This window comes from Hemitrygon akajei, chromosome 2 (genome assembly GCF_048418815.1).
Source record: "Hemitrygon akajei chromosome 2, sHemAka1.3, whole genome shotgun sequence".
NCBI lineage: Eukaryota > Metazoa > Chordata > Chondrichthyes > Myliobatiformes > Dasyatidae > Hemitrygon > Hemitrygon akajei.
Window position 1 is genome coordinate 143294319 of NC_133125.1, and position 17617 is coordinate 143311935.

General features: G+C 47.1%; 1 protein-coding gene across 1 annotated transcript in view; it reads right to left on the reverse strand.

The window, feature by feature from the left end:
- Positions 1 to 11487, reverse strand: part of pdzk1 (PDZ domain containing 1) — a 32349-nt gene extending 20862 nt beyond the window's left edge. Inside the window, exon 1 of the mRNA XM_073028834.1 lies at positions 11369 to 11487. The gene's annotated coding sequence lies outside the window, so the exon portion shown is untranslated. The remainder of the gene's footprint in view (positions 1 to 11368) is intronic.
- Between the last annotated feature and the right edge of the window lie 6130 nt (positions 11488 to 17617).

Genomic DNA, 17617 nt, shown 5'->3' on the forward strand with positions numbered 1-17617 from the left:
ATTACCAAAAATCCAGCTAATGGGATTAGTAACTGATTCCACCAAGTTTTAAATTCGTCATCGCTCATGTTCCCTACAAAGGAGTTGCTGCTGATTCACAGTCAGTGAAATTTGAACAGTTGTTAAATAATTGATCGAAGTTTCATTATGGGCTCAGGTGTGTGCGATTTGTGTGAGCACATGGCTACCAGGCTCATCACCAAGGGATTCCTTCACGCCTTCCCCTGGTTCCTGTGTTGAGTATTGTCTGTGACGTGCCGGGCTCTGGTCTCTCACTAATCTGAAGAGATTGTCTTTATCAGAATCAGGTCCGTTATCACTGACGTATGTTGTGAAATTCGTTGTTTTGCAGCAGAACATGAACAATTGCTGAGCAACACAAATGCCGGGGATCTCTGCAGGTGCGGCAACATCTATGGAGAGGTATAAGCAGTCAATGTTTCGGGCTGAGACTCTTCATCAGGACCTGGTCTCTGCCTGAAACTTCAGCTGTTTATTCCCCTCCATAGATGCTGAGTACCTCGAGCGTCTTGTGCGTGTTTCTCTGGATTTCCAGCATCTGCACAATGTATTCTGCTTATTAAAAAATACTGTAAGTTACGAGAAGAAATATACACATATAAGAATAAACGTGCCATGCAAAAATAGAGCAAAATACCCGTTCACATCCTCAAGGCATCCATGGGTTACTCCTGAAGTGTGTTCACTGCAGGCAAGTGTTTTGGTCGTTTTGCATGCAGCAACATCTCACTGACAAATGCATAATGCTGGAGGAACTCAGCAGTTCATCAGGTCCTGATGAAGCACCTCGGCCTGAAACATCGACTGTTTAGTCCCTTCTACAGATGCTACCTGACCTACTGTGTCCCTCTTGCACTTCGTATGTGTTGCTCTGGATCCCTAGCAGCTGCAGAATCTCTTGAGCAAAGGAACAGACATATTTGCTGCTACAGTTTAAGGAAGGGATTTTGAGGAGAGATCTTAAGGAAGAGGTTATGAAGAGAGATTGAGTCGCCTGGGACTGTACTCGCTGAAATTTTCAGAAGAATGAAAGGAGATCTTACAGAAACATAAAAAATTATGAAAGAGATAGATTTGAGGCAGTGAAGTTGTTTCCACTGATAGGTGAGACTGGAACTAGGGACATAGCCTCAAGATTCAGGGGAGTAGATTTAGGACGGAGATGAGGAGGAACTGCTTTTCCCAGAGAGTGGTGAATCTGTGGAATTCTCCACCCAATGAAGCAGTGGAAGCTACCTTAGTAAATATATTTAAGACAAGGTTGAATAAATTTTTTGCAAGTTAGGGGAATTAAGGGTTATGGGGAAAAGGCAAGTAGGTGGAGATGAGTCGATGGCCAGATCAGCTATGATCTTACTGAAGGGCAAAGCAGGCTCACCGGGCCAGATGGCCTACTCCTCCTATTTCTCATGTTCTGTCGACCAGTTCCACAGGATCGTTGGCAAGCAGTGGCAAGGGTCCTGGCGTAACATTTTGCCAGCTGACTGAGCTGTTAGCTGTGGACCACTCGATTGTTCTTCTACACTGGGTCTGAGAGGTGTGAATCTGCCCCATTCCACAAGGCGGAACCCAAGGAGATGTTGAGGGCGTACTTCATTGTCAGAGGGGTTGGATGCCGAGCCGTCTGCATGTAGTGACTCAGCAGCAATGTTCTGAAGGGTAGCAGGAACGACCTCTCCTGTGCTGTGGACAGTGGTGAAGCTCGTTACGTGGCCACTCATCTTGATGCTTGATGGTGAGAACTTGCAGTGAGTGAACTGGCTGCTGTGGTTCTCTGTATTACAAGTGTTTTATACACTTCAAAGGACTCTTCATGAACCGTAGGGCGCTCTGGATGCCCAGAGGAGTTGCGTTATCAGGCAGGCCTTTTCCCCAGCCGCGGGTGAAGATGGTGCGTTCAGCTGGTGGAAGGGAGAGTGGGACAATAGCCGTGTGACTGCCAGTGCGCTCAGAACAGGTGAGGAAGTGGGCAGAGGAAGCAAGGACCAATCACGCTCCATAAACGTTCCAGATTTAAGGAAGGGAAACAAGATTGAGGAGGTGGTGTAGCTTGCAGGAAGGTTTTATGGAAGTTAAATAAGAGTGGTTTCTCAATAGTCTTGCAGGGTTGGGGGTTGGTGTACAGGACATTGGAGCATCCTCCAGCAGGCCCTCACTTCACAGGTCCTGTGTCCTCCTGCTGCTGTCACTGGGCCAGAAAATTCCCCAGGAAGTTCCCACCCATCGCAAGCCACAGCTAACCTGTGCTAGGACCTCCCCTGCTCCCTTGTGATGTGTCTCCTCCTGTTAATGGCAGTGAGGTGAGCAGGAAGGGGTGCGGGGAAGGGGGGCGGTGGTCTGACATACCAGTGGAAATAATGTCCAAAGGAGGCCTGAACTATGGAGCAAAGATCCAGAAACAACACTGGGAAGGTTTTGCATTTTTTATTATAACAAAGGTCACTTTCAGCATGACGTCTATAACTTCGACAAACTTTTGTAGTTGTGTCATGGAGAATATATTGACTAGCTGCGTCACAGTCTGGAATGGAAACAACAATGCTCTTGAATAGAAAATCCTACAAAAGGTAGCGAATACTGCCCAGTCCATCATGGGTAAAGCCCTCCACACCATTGAGAGCATCTACTGAAAGTCTGTCGCAGGAAAGCACCATTAGGGACCCCCAACACTGCTCTCTTCTTGCTGCTGCCATCAGGAAAAAGCACAAGAGCCTCAGGACTCACACCACCAGGTTCAAGGACAGTTACTACCCCTCAACCATCATGCTCGTGAACCAAAAGGGTTAATTTCTCTTGCCCCGTCATTGAAATGTTCCCACAACCAACTTTCAAGTACTCTTCATCTCATGTTCTTGATATTTATTTCTTATTCATTGGTTATTATTATTTCTTATTTTTGTATTTGCACAGTTGCTGTCTTCTGCACTCTGGTTGAATGCCCAAGTGTGGTGCCAACAAGTAAATGAATCTCAGGGTTGTATATGATGACATAACTGTATCTTGATAATACAATTTACTTCGAACATTGAACTTGGCTCACCTAGTCAATGCTGGTTCTCCGAGCAATCCCATCAGTTCCATTCCTCCTCATTTCCCTGTAGCCTATTCCCTCACAGGACCATTAACCACCTCTCCCCACCACCCTATCCACTGCTCCTCGAATCTTCTAACAACCATACACACCAGAACCAGTTTATCATGGAGATTAACATACCTGACCACCCACTGATCTTGTAACCATGTTCCCTTCATTGAGAATCTCCCAGTGGTGGAAACACTTCCAAATCTACCTTGTTAATTCCCCGTTTATGTTTCAGTAAGATCACCCTTCATTCTCCTAATCTCCAAAGATTACAGATCCAATTTCTTCAGTCCCTTTTGGTTGGATATCATATAAAATAAGTTTAGATTCACTTTATTTGTCACTTATACATCAGAACGTATAGTGAAAGACGTCAATGACCAACACAGTGCGAGGATGTGCTGGGTGCAGCCTACAAGTATCACCATACTTCCTGCGACAACACAGCATCCGTCCTACTTACTAACCCTAACCCAAACGTCACTGGAATGTGGGAGGAAACTGGAACACCCAGAGAAAACCCAGACTGTCACGGGGAGAACTCACAAAGTCCTTTGAGGCAGTGATGGGAATTAAACCCATCACTGGTGCTGTGATGTGTGCCACCTTCTCCTCTCACCCCAGGAATCAGCCTGGTGAATCTCCTTTGGACTGCCTCTGATGCTAGTAGACCCTTTCTTAGATGAAGGTACCAAGACGGTATCCATTTGTCTAGGTGTGACCTCACCAACACCCTGCACAGTTGTGACAACACTGCCCTACCTGTGAACTCCCACCCTCAAGTCATAGAGCACTACAGCAAAGAGGCCGTTCAGCCTGTCCAATTCATGTCAGCCTGCTCTTTTGCCTAGTCCCATCTACATGCACCTAGACTTAGTCCTCCACCCGTCTCTCATTCATGTACCTATCCAAACTTCCCTTAAATATTACAATTAACCTCACATCTAACATTTCCAATAGCAGCTCATTCCACACTCGTACCACCCTCTGGGTGAAAAAGCTCCCCCTCAGATTCCCCTTGAATATTTCATCTTTCACCCTTAACTTATGACCTCTACTTCTAGTTTCACACAAGCTCAGGAGAAGAAGCCTGCATACCTTCACCCTGTATCTCCCAATCATCATTCTGTGTAGTGAGTCTGTATAATATCTCCCCTTATTCTCCTGCGCTCCGGGGATAAAGCCCTAACCTCGTCAACCTTTCCCTGTCATTCAGGTCCTCAGGCCCCAGCAAGATCCTTGTGAGTTTTCTCCAAACTCTTTAAAGCTCATTGATATCTTTCTCTGCAGATGGGTGACCTGAACTGCACACAGTGTTCTATACTTGACCTGACCAATGTCTCATATACCTTCAACATAACATCACAGCATCCCAAAGCGTCATCTGCCTTCGTCATGCCAACGATTTGGTGGCACACACCCCCAGTACCGGGTTGCTGAGGCTGAGAGGCAGCCGCACTACCTATGGCTTCTCTGGGGTTTGGGATGGGGCGTCACATGTAACAGCCCTGTCACTCAGTGGGACATCTCAGGCCCGGCACCAAATCTCAGACGTGGCTCTGGTATTGGGCTCCCCACACTTTTCTGAAACCAATGTGCACCAGCCCCCGCCCATCTTTCACCACACCCTCTCACTTTAATCCACCACCATCAGCTCTTCCCCACCCAAACACCACCTCCCCTTCCCCCACCATCACCTCCTTCTCCCCACCCACCCACACCACTCACTGTCACCAGCCACCCCTGTTGCAAATTGAATATTTCAGTACTAATATATTGCTTGATTAAGCATTCTTGTTTGCTTAAATAATTCATTACTGGTTATATGTAAACATAAGTGAATTGCGTATATCATGACACTGCCTTGTTCTCATCGCATGCCTCGCTTAAAGTAAAAATGAAGTTAGGTACATTATTCTGGACTCCCTTGTTTTTATTTTGAATCATTTTTATGTCTTGGAATTACAAAACATAACAGTGGCGATGAAGTATTTCTTTAAAATGAACCCAAGATGGCTACCGACCTGTTAAAGTGCATCAAGTTGTCTCCATGCTGTACACCATAAACTATTGCCCAACAGAAGGCAAACAGGTGTTGGTGCCAACCTCTGTGCCTCTGGTTAGAAAGCATGTTGGACCAAGGAAGGGCTATTCTACTCAGTGGGAGCATGAATGTGACAAAAACATTGGTCTGACTACAACAGTTTTTGCAGGCAACATATCCGACTGAGAAAGATCTGATATGTTATTCAGGCAATTACTTGTGGAATGTGGGTTGGTTGCAAACATTCAGCTTTTGTGAGTATAAAGAACCAGAATCTACACTGTGTGCATTGGGGTTATTACAGGAACTTCAATGGGCGAGACAAAAACTACTTGTAAAAGTAGATGCAAAGACCAAAATCCATCTGGATGAACGGAAGGCCAAAAAGAAAGGAGGAAGTGGAAATACGAAAACAGAGGATTCGTCAAATGATGTTGTGGATGAGAAATAACCAATAGGAGAGATAAGATCGTAAAGGGAGCAATAGAGTGATTCATAAGAGAATACCCCAGTGAACTGAATGCACCTTCTCAAGATCAAGATGCACATCCTAGAGAGAAGAAAGAGGGAGGTGAAAAAAGGAAGGCAAGAAGTTGAAAAGAAGAGCAGAGATAGAGAGAAAGAACATGAATGAGAGAGAGAAAAGCCAAGAAAAAAGAGAAGGGAGTGCAGAGTGATCAGAACCACTTGCTGCAGTCTCAGAGTCGACCATGGAGGAGGCGCCAGAACCTGAGATTGTTTCACAGCCACAAGTCTCACCGACCAAGCAGAGTGAGCCCTCTTCTCAGGAGAGATATTATCCCCCAAGAGTAAGAAAGCCTCCACAGCGATAAAATCATCAGGCCTGAATGGGACTATTTACAATTGACTATGCTGTGGATATCTATATAGTAGATGTATTATACGGTGTACTGTGTATATAGTTGAGATGCATTCTATATTGAGTTGGAATTTATAGCTAAGCAGGGATTTAATGTTTCAGAAATATTTGAAAAACATTGTAAATATATTATTTGATTAAGCATTCTTGTTCATTTAAATAATTCATTGCAGGTTAAATGTAAAAGATCATAAGACATAGGAGCAGAATTAGCCATTTAGCCATTCCATCAAGGCTGATCCCAGATCCCACTCAACCTTATACACCTGCCTTCTCGCCATATCCTTTGATGCCCTGACCAATCAGGGAATAATCAACTTCCTCCTTAAATATACCCACAGACTTGGCCTCCACCGGAGTCTGTGGCAGAGCATTCCACAGATCCACTACTCTCCGGCTAAAAAATTCCTCCTTAACTCTGTTCTAAAGGGTTGCCCCTCAATTTTGAGGCTGTGCAGTCTAGTTTTGGATACCCCCACCATAGGAAACATCCTCTCCACATCCACCTTATCTAGTCCTTTCAACATTCTATAGATCCCCCCACATTCCTCTAAATTCCAGTGAGTACAGGCCCATAGCTGACAAACGCTCCTCATATGTTAACCCCTTCATTCCAGGAATCATCCTCGTGAATCTCCTCTGGACTCTCTCCAATGACAGCACATCCCTTCTGAGATATCGAGCCCAAAACTGTTGACAATACTCCAAGTGTGGCCTGACTAGTGTCTTATAAAGGCTCAGCATTCTCTCCTTACTTTTATATTCTATTCCCCTTGAAATTAATGCCAATATTGCATTTACCTTCTTTATCACAGACTCAACCTGTAAATTAACCTTCTGGGAGTCTTGCACAAGGACTCCTAAGTCCCTCTGCACCTCTAATGTTTGAACTTTCTCCCCATTTAGATAATAGTTCACACTATTGTTCCTTTTACCAAAATTCATTATCATAGATTTCCCAACACTCTATTCCATCTGGCACTTTTTTGCCCATTCTTTGTCTAAGTCCTGCTGCAATCGCATTCTTTCCTCAGCGCTACCTACCCCTCCACCTATCTTCGCATCATCCACAAACTTTGCCACAAAGTTATCAATTCCATTAACTAAATCATTGACAAACAATGTGAAAAGTAGCGGTCCCAATACTGACCCCTGAGGAACAGCACTAGTCATTGGCAGCCAACCAGAAAAGCCCCTTTTATTCCCACTCGCTGCCTCCTGCCTGTCAGTCATTCCTCTATCCAGGCTGGAATCTTTCCTGTCACACCACAGGATTTTACCTTGTGAAGCAGTCTCATACGATCCATCTTATCAAATGCTTTCTGAAAATCCAAGTAAATGACATCCACTGCCTCTCCTTTGTCCACCCAGATTATTTTATCATTAGTCTCCAAGTACCCTGAAACCTTGTCCTTAAAAATAGACTCCAACACTTCCCCAACCACTGAGTTTAGGCTAACTGAATTATTATTTCCTTTCTTTTGTCTTCCTCCCTTCTTAAAGAGCAGAGTAACATTTGCAATTTTCCATTCCTCCAGGACGATGCCAGGATCAAGTGATTCTTGAAACATCATGACCAATGCATCCGTTATCTCTTCAGCAATCTCTCTCAGGACTCAGGGATGTAATCCAACTGGCCCAGGTGACTTATCCACCTTAAGACCTTTCAGTTTGCCTGGCACTTTTTCCTTTGTAATAGTAATGGCACTGACTCCTGCTCCCTGACACTCACAGACCTCTGACACACTGCTAATGCCTTCCACAGTGAAGACAGATGCAAAATAAATGAATTGCATACATCAAGACACTGCCCTGTGATACGGGCACACCTCGCTTAAGGTAAACTCAAAGGTAGATATGTTATTCCAGACTCCCTTGTTTTTATTTCGATTAGTTTTTATGTGTTGAAGTTAGAAACCATAAAGCCCCTCAACCTTCATGAACCTCACCCACCCCTCTCCTCGTCACCCCCCCCCACTACCAGTCCTGCCTCCTCTCCCCACTTCCTCCCCCCACCACCCTCTCCTCATCACCCTCCACCCCCGGTTCTTCCTCCCCTCTCCACTTCCTCCCCCTCACCATCCCCACCACCAGTCCTTCTTCCCATCCCCCTTCCTCCCATCCCCACGGCCTCCCCCTTCCCGCCACCAGTCCCTCCTCCCCTCCACCACCATCATCAGCCCTCTTCTCGCACACCCTCCCGTGCCCCCCCACCCACCACCGCCAGCCGTCCCCGACCTACCCCCCCTCCCCCCAAAAGGGACAAGCATTGCTCAACACATTGGGAGCTGAGACAGTACATCTCATGCATTTATAAATGTGGTTATCTCTGGGTCAAAGTATTCTCCTTTAATAAGGCAGTCAGCACGTCGGAGGGAATTCTGCTGACAACCAGTTTTGCTGTCACCACTGCAGATTTTCCGACCACGTTCATTATTAACTGGGCTACACGTTCCACGGTTGTGCAATAGAGAAGGCTTGCTGCCTGCTCTCAGCTGTGCCACACACATTATTAATTACATGGAGACACCAGCCCACTGCCCTTCCCCTGAGGACCCCTCATTGCTGGACCTCTGGGGAGACATCACCCTCCCCCAGCAGCCGGGGGAGGGATGGAATCGGTCACCTGGGGCAGGTTTGGAATGCAGATGCAGAGTCATGTTCCCGGCTCAGTGTCATCCAGTGACCTTTGTTTTGTCGACTATCCTTCAGCTTTGTGGGTTCAAATTGATGCGATCATGAAAAGCTTTACGGCTTGCTACAGCAGCTGCTCTGCCCGAGGTCACAAGGCAGTGCAGAGAGTTGTGGACACAGTTCAGCACTTCACGGAAACCACCCTCCCTGCCATGGCCTCTGTCTGTACGTTGTACTGCCTCAGAAAAGCAGCCAACATAGTCAAAGACCCCCACCCACTCTGGACATTCTCCCCTCTCTCCCCTCCCAGAAAATACTAACTCTGAAAGCGTGAATAAACAGGCTCAAGGACAGCTTCTACCCCTAGTACAACTAGATGGACTCTTGACCTCAAAGTGTACCTCACTGTCCATCTGCTCTGCACTTTCTCTGTTGCTGTTATATTGTTTTATCCTTGTAATGATCTGATCTGTATGAACAGTACGTAAGATGAAGTTTCTCCACTGCATCTGGGTACATGAGACAATAATAAACCAATTCCACATTGAACTGACAGGGTGAGGTTCTGCTGCCATGCTGGAGGTCCTAGCCCAGTGGCAGGATGACCTGCTCATAGGGCCAGACTGATGAATGTGAAAGAAGGGAAGGGGTATCTCCAGAGAATGGGCAACACTTACCTCTCTTCCACAGCAGCAGGCCATCTTCTGACCTTACAATCTACTTCATCGTGACCCTTGCACCTTATAGTCTATCTGCTCTGGGCTTTCTCTGTAACTGTAACAATTAATCCCAAATTCTATTTTCATCTGGATGTACGGACGATCCGTTTGGATGGGACACAAACAATTGATTCCGCCGTATCTCGGTACATGTAACAATAATAACTGTGTCCCTCACATTTCTGTTTGTAATTCGTCAGCTTTGAGGTGCCTTGACACATGTTGATTTGTGGAAAGGATTTTAGAGAAGCAAGCATTGTTCACGTTCTTGTTTTCTCTTCCACAATCCCTGACCCTGCTCCTTGTTCTCAGTCACCATGGGGGAAGAAGAGCAGGCCTAACAGGCAAATGGAAACTTCCAGAAACCATTGAGGCCTGGATGAATTTCCACCACCGAACAATTTCTGGAACCATTTAAGACAATTGTACCAATTCTCAGGGATACAGCTCTCCACACGCCAGGAAATGTTACAGGGATTCTGGATATTGTCCACAGATCACCTATCCAGACCTGCAACCAAAGCAGATGCCTCAGCCCCAGGGCCAAACATCCATGTGACAGGGGTTCCCACATCTTCCAGAGCACAGACAACTGTTAACAGCTAGCTGCTGGGAGCAGGATCAGCCCCTTGAGCCTGATGCACAGGGTCAGAAGGAGGGTATCCATCACTGTCCAAGACAACATTTATTACCCGTCCCTGTTAATGAACTCAAACAGCTCCATCTCATGAGAAAGTCCAGTTTAATATAAGCACAAGGGCAAGGATAAACTTACTTGTACACACACGCGCGCACACATACACGAACACACACACACACAAACGTAAACACACATAAATGTAAACACACACTCACACACACGCACACATACACACACAGACACAAACCACAGGCACACCTGCTCATGCAGACACATAAGCACACACAACACTTGCACACATGCAGACACACATACACAACCACATAAACACAGACAAACACACAGGTAAACTCACACAAACACACACAACAAACGCAGATACATGCACACACACACATGTGTGCAAACATACTCCTCACATGCAGTCTCACACACCTACACACAATAAAAACACAAATTAAATGTAAATAATACATTACACAAATTATACAACTTAATCATCCTGTTCTGTGCCACCTGTTTTAAATTGACAAAGCTTTGATAAAGGGAGCTCAGACCTGACCCATTAACCGTTTCTCTCCCCACTGACCCACTGAGTGTTCCCAGTGTTTTCTGTTTTTATTTCGGATTTCCAGCATCTGCATTTTTTAATGATGCCATAATTTAACCCTTTATGTGTAGTCATGAACTGTTGACCCTCTGTCTGCACACTTTCAAGCAATGACACTCAGTGAGTGAAGCAAGTTGGAATCATCTTGCTTTCGGGGTTTTGCCTGTAACATCTGCTCACTGACCAAGGGCACTCTGAGCGGTGCCTCGCAACTGGGAACTTGCAGTGATTAACGGAGGAAGCACAAGAGAATGAGGGGCAATACACAGTCTGCAGGAGGAACTGTGGGGGAAATGGACAGTGGACGCATTGGCTCGAGAGCCCTCACCCCAACTGCTGATAAATGATCTTTTATCACCCCATCCACAGAGGACTGAGTAACAAAATACACATTTAAATCAAAGTTGCTGAACTCAGTTCAATTGGGAACTCACTTTCTTTCTAAGGTGGTCTACGCAGGGTTAAACCTACAAGGTAAACCTTCAGCTTCTCTTAGATATTCAGCCGATTAGTTTGCCTACTTTACCAAAAAACCCCAGAACTCGTAATAAAATTTATTACTAATTCAGATAATGCTGACAATTATACAACCACAGTCAATATTTGATCAGCAAGACAGAATCAAATAAAAACAACGACAGGCACCCGAGGGAATGCAACAAAAACACTCGACAGGTAACTTCAGGAAACATTGCTTTCCAAAATCAGCCAGGTGAAATATGTAAGGAAGGTGTTTACCAAACTCCGGGTGTTCAGTTCCAGGAGATTCTCTGCGTTCTCTGAGAGGCTGTGAGGTGGGGCCGTGGACTTTGATCGTAATTTGGTTAAAGGGTTGAACCATTCGCTAGGCACTGAAGAGCAGAGTTAGCGAAATATCAACAACATTCCTCGTGTCTGTCCAATAACTGAGCCGAGCTGTCCACTTTTCCAAGCCCAGGCCTCGCATAAACTGCACAGACAGCGGCTTCCTGACCATCTAGTGGGGCTGGAAGGAGTCCCCCCCCGCCCCCCGGAAGAAGGGCACCGGTCTGCCCTGCTGAAGGGGAACGGGGGTTTATGTGTGAGGTAGGGGAGGACAGCGCTGGTGATGAGAGGAAAGTCAGGAGGCCCGATCGTGAGGACAGGCAGCGGGCCGGTCGGTGAGGTGGCTCAGTGTGACGGGAGGAGAAGTGGGCCCCGATACCGTGGTTCTGAAATCTCTAACTGGCAGAGTTCCGCAGTCCCACCCTGAACCCCCGCAGCAGTGAGAAGTAAACCTCCATCCAACCAGTACAGAAGGGTAAAGGAGGGGAGTGCACTACTGTATGGGGGGGAGTGTACAGCACTATACAGAGGGGTCTACAGGACGGGGTACAGCACAATGAGGGAGGGGTTATAGGAATGTACAGGGGGAGAGCACAGTACTTTACAGGAGGGGTACAGTACAGTATAAGCAGGAGAAAGGACTGAAGAGAAGGGGTATACAGGTCTGTATGGGGGGAGTACAGGAGGGGGAAGGGACTGTACAGAAGGTGGGGTACAGACGGGGAGGAAGGACTGTACAGGGCAGGGAACAAGAGGAGGAACAGGAGGGAGAGCAGGTGGGGGTACAGGACTGTACAGGAAAGGGCAGAGAGGAGGGTTCAGGAGGAGATACAGAAGGGGGTACAGTAGAGGGTACAGGCCTGTGCAGGAAATGGTAAAGGACTGTGTGGAGAGGGTACAGGCCTGTGCAGGAGAGGGTAGAGGACTGTGGAAGAGAGGGTAGAGGCCTGTGCAGGAGATGGTAGAGGAGTGGGCAGGAGACGGTACAGGAGCGGGTACTGGGAGGTCTATGGGATTGTTCTGAGAGGTACAGGAGGGCTTTCAGGACCATACAGCGGAGGAGTACAGGAAGAGATACAAAAGGGGGATCAGAAATGTATAGGTGGGATAGAGGAGTAGAGGAAGGAAGTACAGGAGGGGTTACAAGGGGGTACAGGACTGGACAGGTGTGGGAACAGTAGGGAGTACAGGAGGGGGGAAAGGAGATGGTAGAGAAAGAGATACAGGTCTGTACAGGGAGAGTAGAAGAGAGGGTACAGGACTGTGCAGGAGAGAATACAGGAGGGGGCACTGAAGAGGGTTACAGGACTACTTTGGGGGTACAGAAAGTGGTACATGGGGTCAGAGGAGGAGGTGTAATGGAGGAGGTCCAGGGGGTGGTACCGGAGGGGTTGCAGGACTGTACAGGAGGGTGTGCAGGAAGGGCTACAGTACTGTGCAGGAGATGGTACAGTAGGGGGTACTGGAGGGGGTGCAGGAAGGGCTACAGTACTGTGCAGGAGGGGGTACAGTAGGGGGTACTGGAGGGGGTGCAGGAAGGGCTACAGTACTGTGCAGGAGGGGGTACAGTAGGGGGTACTGGAGGGGGTGCAGGAAGGGCTACAGGACTGTACAGGAGGGGGTGCAGGAAGGGGTACAGTAGGGGGTACTGGAGGGGGTGCAGGAAGGGCTACAGGACTGTACAGGAGAGTGTAGAGGAAGGGTTACAGGAGGGAGTAAAGGAGGGGAGTACAAGAGGGGGCAGAAGAGAGTTTTCAGGAGCAAGATGCAATGGAGAAAAAACAAGTCACCAACTCATCACCACATTCCTGACTCTGCACAGAATGCCACTGTGTTTTCTTCATTATACCAGTGACTGCAGCTCAGACAAGAGGCCCTTAAGATTACGAAAGGTGCAGATTTCTGGTTTACCTCTCAGGGTGGAATATTTTCAGCGTAGTACCTAGACTGTGTCAGAGGCAGGAGACCAGAGGCTGAAAGGTCCCTGAGGAAGGTTCAACGAGTACAACAATCACTTTGGTTGGAACCCAGCCAGTGCTGAGATCCTGTGTGCATTTTGAGTCAAGTCCAATTTTATTCAGATAAGAGAACACGAGTACAGCTGTTGTTAATCATTCCTTTATAACAACGAATATCATAAATTAGATATGATATGTAAGTCTGAAAGGCAGTACCACTGGATCGGGCTGTGGATTCAGGGGACCTGGAAATGAATGGAAAGGTATCTCACAATCTCATAGCAACAACTTACTCCTGGTCCCCACATGTCCTTTTTCCGACAATAATTAACTCAGAAATATCCCAGCTGAGATTCCCTGTGTCTGGGATTCTTTCTGTTGGCCTTTGGGAGTAGAAGTGCCCTGAGTCAGCAGGTCTGTGTGTTCCCAGCCCTCGGGCCGGTGTCACGCCCAGCCAGCCTGAGCGCTGTGCCTCTGTGTACGTTGGCCACGTCCGTCGATCGCGCACAGACTGCTGGACCACTTGCTGCCTGGGTTCCAAGCTCCGGAACACATTCCCTAAACCTTTCCATCTCTCCAGCTCTCTGTCTCCTTGAGGAGTTTGCTATGAACCTCTTTATTGAACGCAAGCTTTGCAATCACCTAATTCGTCACTGCGCCCAGAGCTTGTGGATCATTCTTCCCTGAGTGTTATCTTACTCATTTAGAGATACAGCGTGGAATAGACCCTTCTGTAAAGTTGTTACAAAGACAGCAATGAAGTAGGCATCTGCACCTGTGTGCGACAGTATTCCTGAGCCTCCACCTGAGACTTGCACGACTTACAATAGTGAAACCATGAAGAAGCTATTGACATGATGAAGGAAGCCCTGAACACCACTAGAAATGGAGGTGCTGCCCTAATCACCAGCGACACAATGGACAGTAACTAAGCTACTAACCAGCATGTCTACTGATTGTAGGAGGGAAAAGGAGCAGCCAGAGGAAACCCACATGTTTGCAGGGAGGATGTGCTGTACAAACACCTTACAGAGGAGACCAGAATCTCCGAATCCCCGAGCTGCGATAGTGTCGTGCTGCCCACTACGCTCCTGTTGACCCTCAGCTCTGCTATCACGTAACGCCTCTCTCCCCAAAGCTGCAGATCATGCTCTGCTTTGTGTTCACTCACGTTTGTCCACCCCCTTCTTTCTCTCAACAGCAATTCTTGACACGCAAGCTAATTAGCACAGGGTCCACTACAAACCCAGTGAGGTTAGGCTGATTTTCTGGGCAGCCTGTTTTGCACAGACAGGACCTGATTACATTATGAGATAAGTTTCATTCATTTATCATGCTGTGTCATTACATATCAAGGGAAACTTCCCATTGTGATGTGTTTGACCTTGACTTTACATGGCTGAGATTGAGCTGTTTAAGAGTGATAAAGGGATTCTACAGAGCAAACAACACACACAAAATGCTGGTGGAACGCAGCAGGCCAGGCAGCATCTAGAGGGAGAAGCACTGTCGACGTTTTGGAACGAGACCCTTTGTGTGTGTTGTTTGAAGTTCCAGCATCTGTAGGTTACCTCATGTCTGCCTTCTACAGAGCAAAGTGACACTAGTTCCTCTGGAACAGAGGTTCAGTATTACAGCACCAGTTATTCAGGACTGAAAGCAGAAGTCTATCTTTTTTACCCTGACACCTCAGGACGCCTTTCCTCAAAAAGCTTTCAGCCGCAGATTGAGTGAAAACTTGGAGACGAATGGATCTTTAGTACGTAATTCGCTAAATGCTTGGTGAGGGTGCTGTTGCAGAGAAAGGAAAATTCTCCTCCAGTAACCTCAGTTCCACATTACCCAACACACTCAGCAGTCCACATTACCCAACACACTCAGCAGTCCACATTGTCCAACACACTCAGCAGTCCACATTGTCCAACACACTCAGCAGTCCACATTACCCAACACACTCAGCAGTCCACATTGTCCAACACACTCAGCAGTCCACATTGTCCAACACACTCAGCAGTCCAAATTGTCCAACACTCAACAGTTCACACTGACCAACACACTCAGCAGTCCACATTGTCCAACACACTCAGCAGTCCACACTGTCCAACACACTCAGCAGTCCACATTGTCCAACACACTCAACAGTCCACATTGTCCAACACACTCACAGTCCACATTGTCCAACACACTCAACAGTCCACACTGTCCAACACACTCAGCAGTCCACATTGTCCAATACACTCAACAGTCCACATTGTCCAACACACTCACAGTCCACATTGTCCAACACACTCAACAGTCTACACTGACCAACAGACTCAACAGTCCACATTGTCCAACACACTCAGGAGTCCACATTGTACAACACACTCAACAGTTCACACTGACCAACACACTCAGCAGTCCACATTGTCCAACACACTCAACAGTTCACACTGACCAACACACTCAGGAGTCCACATTGTCCAACACACTCAACAGTTCACACTGACCAACACACTCAGCAGTCCACATTGTCCAACACACTCAACAGTTCACACTGACCAACACACTCAACAGTCCACATTGTCCAACACACTGAACAGTTCACACTGACCAACACACTCAAGAGTCAACATTGTCCAACACACTCAACAGTCCACATTGTCCAACACACTCAATAGTTCACACTGACCAACACACTCAACAGTCCACATTGTCCAACACACAGCAGTCCACATTACCCAACACACTCAACAGTCCACATTATCCAACACACTCAACAGTCCACATTATCCAACACACTCAACAGTCCACACTGACCAACACACTCAACAGTTCACACTGACCAACACACTCAACAGTCCACATTATCCAACACACTCAACAGTCCACACTGACCAACACACTCAACAGTCCACATTGTCCAACACACTCAGCAGTCCACATTGTCCAACACACTCAACAGTCCACATTGTCCAACACACTCACAGTCCACATTACACAACACACTCAGCAGTCTACATTGTCCAACACATTCAGCAGTCCACATTGTCCAACACACTCAACAGTTCACACTGACCAACACACTCAGCAGTCCACATTGTCCAACACACTCAGCAGTCCACACTGTCCAACACACTCAGCAGTCCACATTGTCCAACACACTCACAGTCCACATTGTCCAACACACTCAACAGTCCACACTGTCCAACACACTCAGCAGTCCACATTGTCCAACACACTCAACAGTCCACACTGTCCAACACACTCAGCAGTCCACATTGTCCAACACACTCAACAGTCCACATTGTCCAACACACTCAGCAGTCCACATTGTCCAACACACTCAACAGTCCACATTATCCAACACACTCAACAGTCCACATTGTCCAATACACTCACAGTCCACATTGTCCAACACACTCAACAGTCCACACTGACCAACACACTCAACAGTCCACATTACCCAACACACTCAGCAGTCTACATTGTCCAACACACTCAACAGTTCACATTGTCCAACACACTCAGCAGTCCACATTGTCCAACACACTCAGCAGTCCACATTACCCAACACACTCAACAGTTCACACTGACCAACACACTCAGCAGTCCACATTACCCAACACACTCAGCAGCCAAACTGTCCAACACACTCAGCAGTCCACATTGTCCAACACACTCAACAGTCCACATTATCCAACACACTCAACAGTCCACATTGTCCAACACACTCAACAGTCCACATTGTCCAACACACTCAGCAGTCCATATTGTTCAACACACTCAACAGTCCACATTGTCCAACACACTCAGCAGTCCACAATGTCCAACACACTCAGCAGTCCACATTATCCAACACACTCAGCAGTCCACATTATCCAACACACTCAACAGTCCACACTGACCAACACACTCAACAGTCCACATTGTCCAACACACTCAGCAGTCCACATTGTACAACACACTCAACAGTTCACACTGACCAACACACTCAACAGTCCACATTGTCCAACACACTCACAGTCCACATTACCCAACACACTCAGCAGTCCACATTACCCAACACACTCAGCAGTGCACATTGTCCAACACACTCAGCAGTCCACATTGTCCAACACACTCAACAGTTCACACTGACAAACACACTCAACAGTCAACATTGTCCAACACACTCAACAGTCCACATTATCCAACACACTCAACAGTTCACATTGACTAACACACTCAACAGTCCACATTGTCC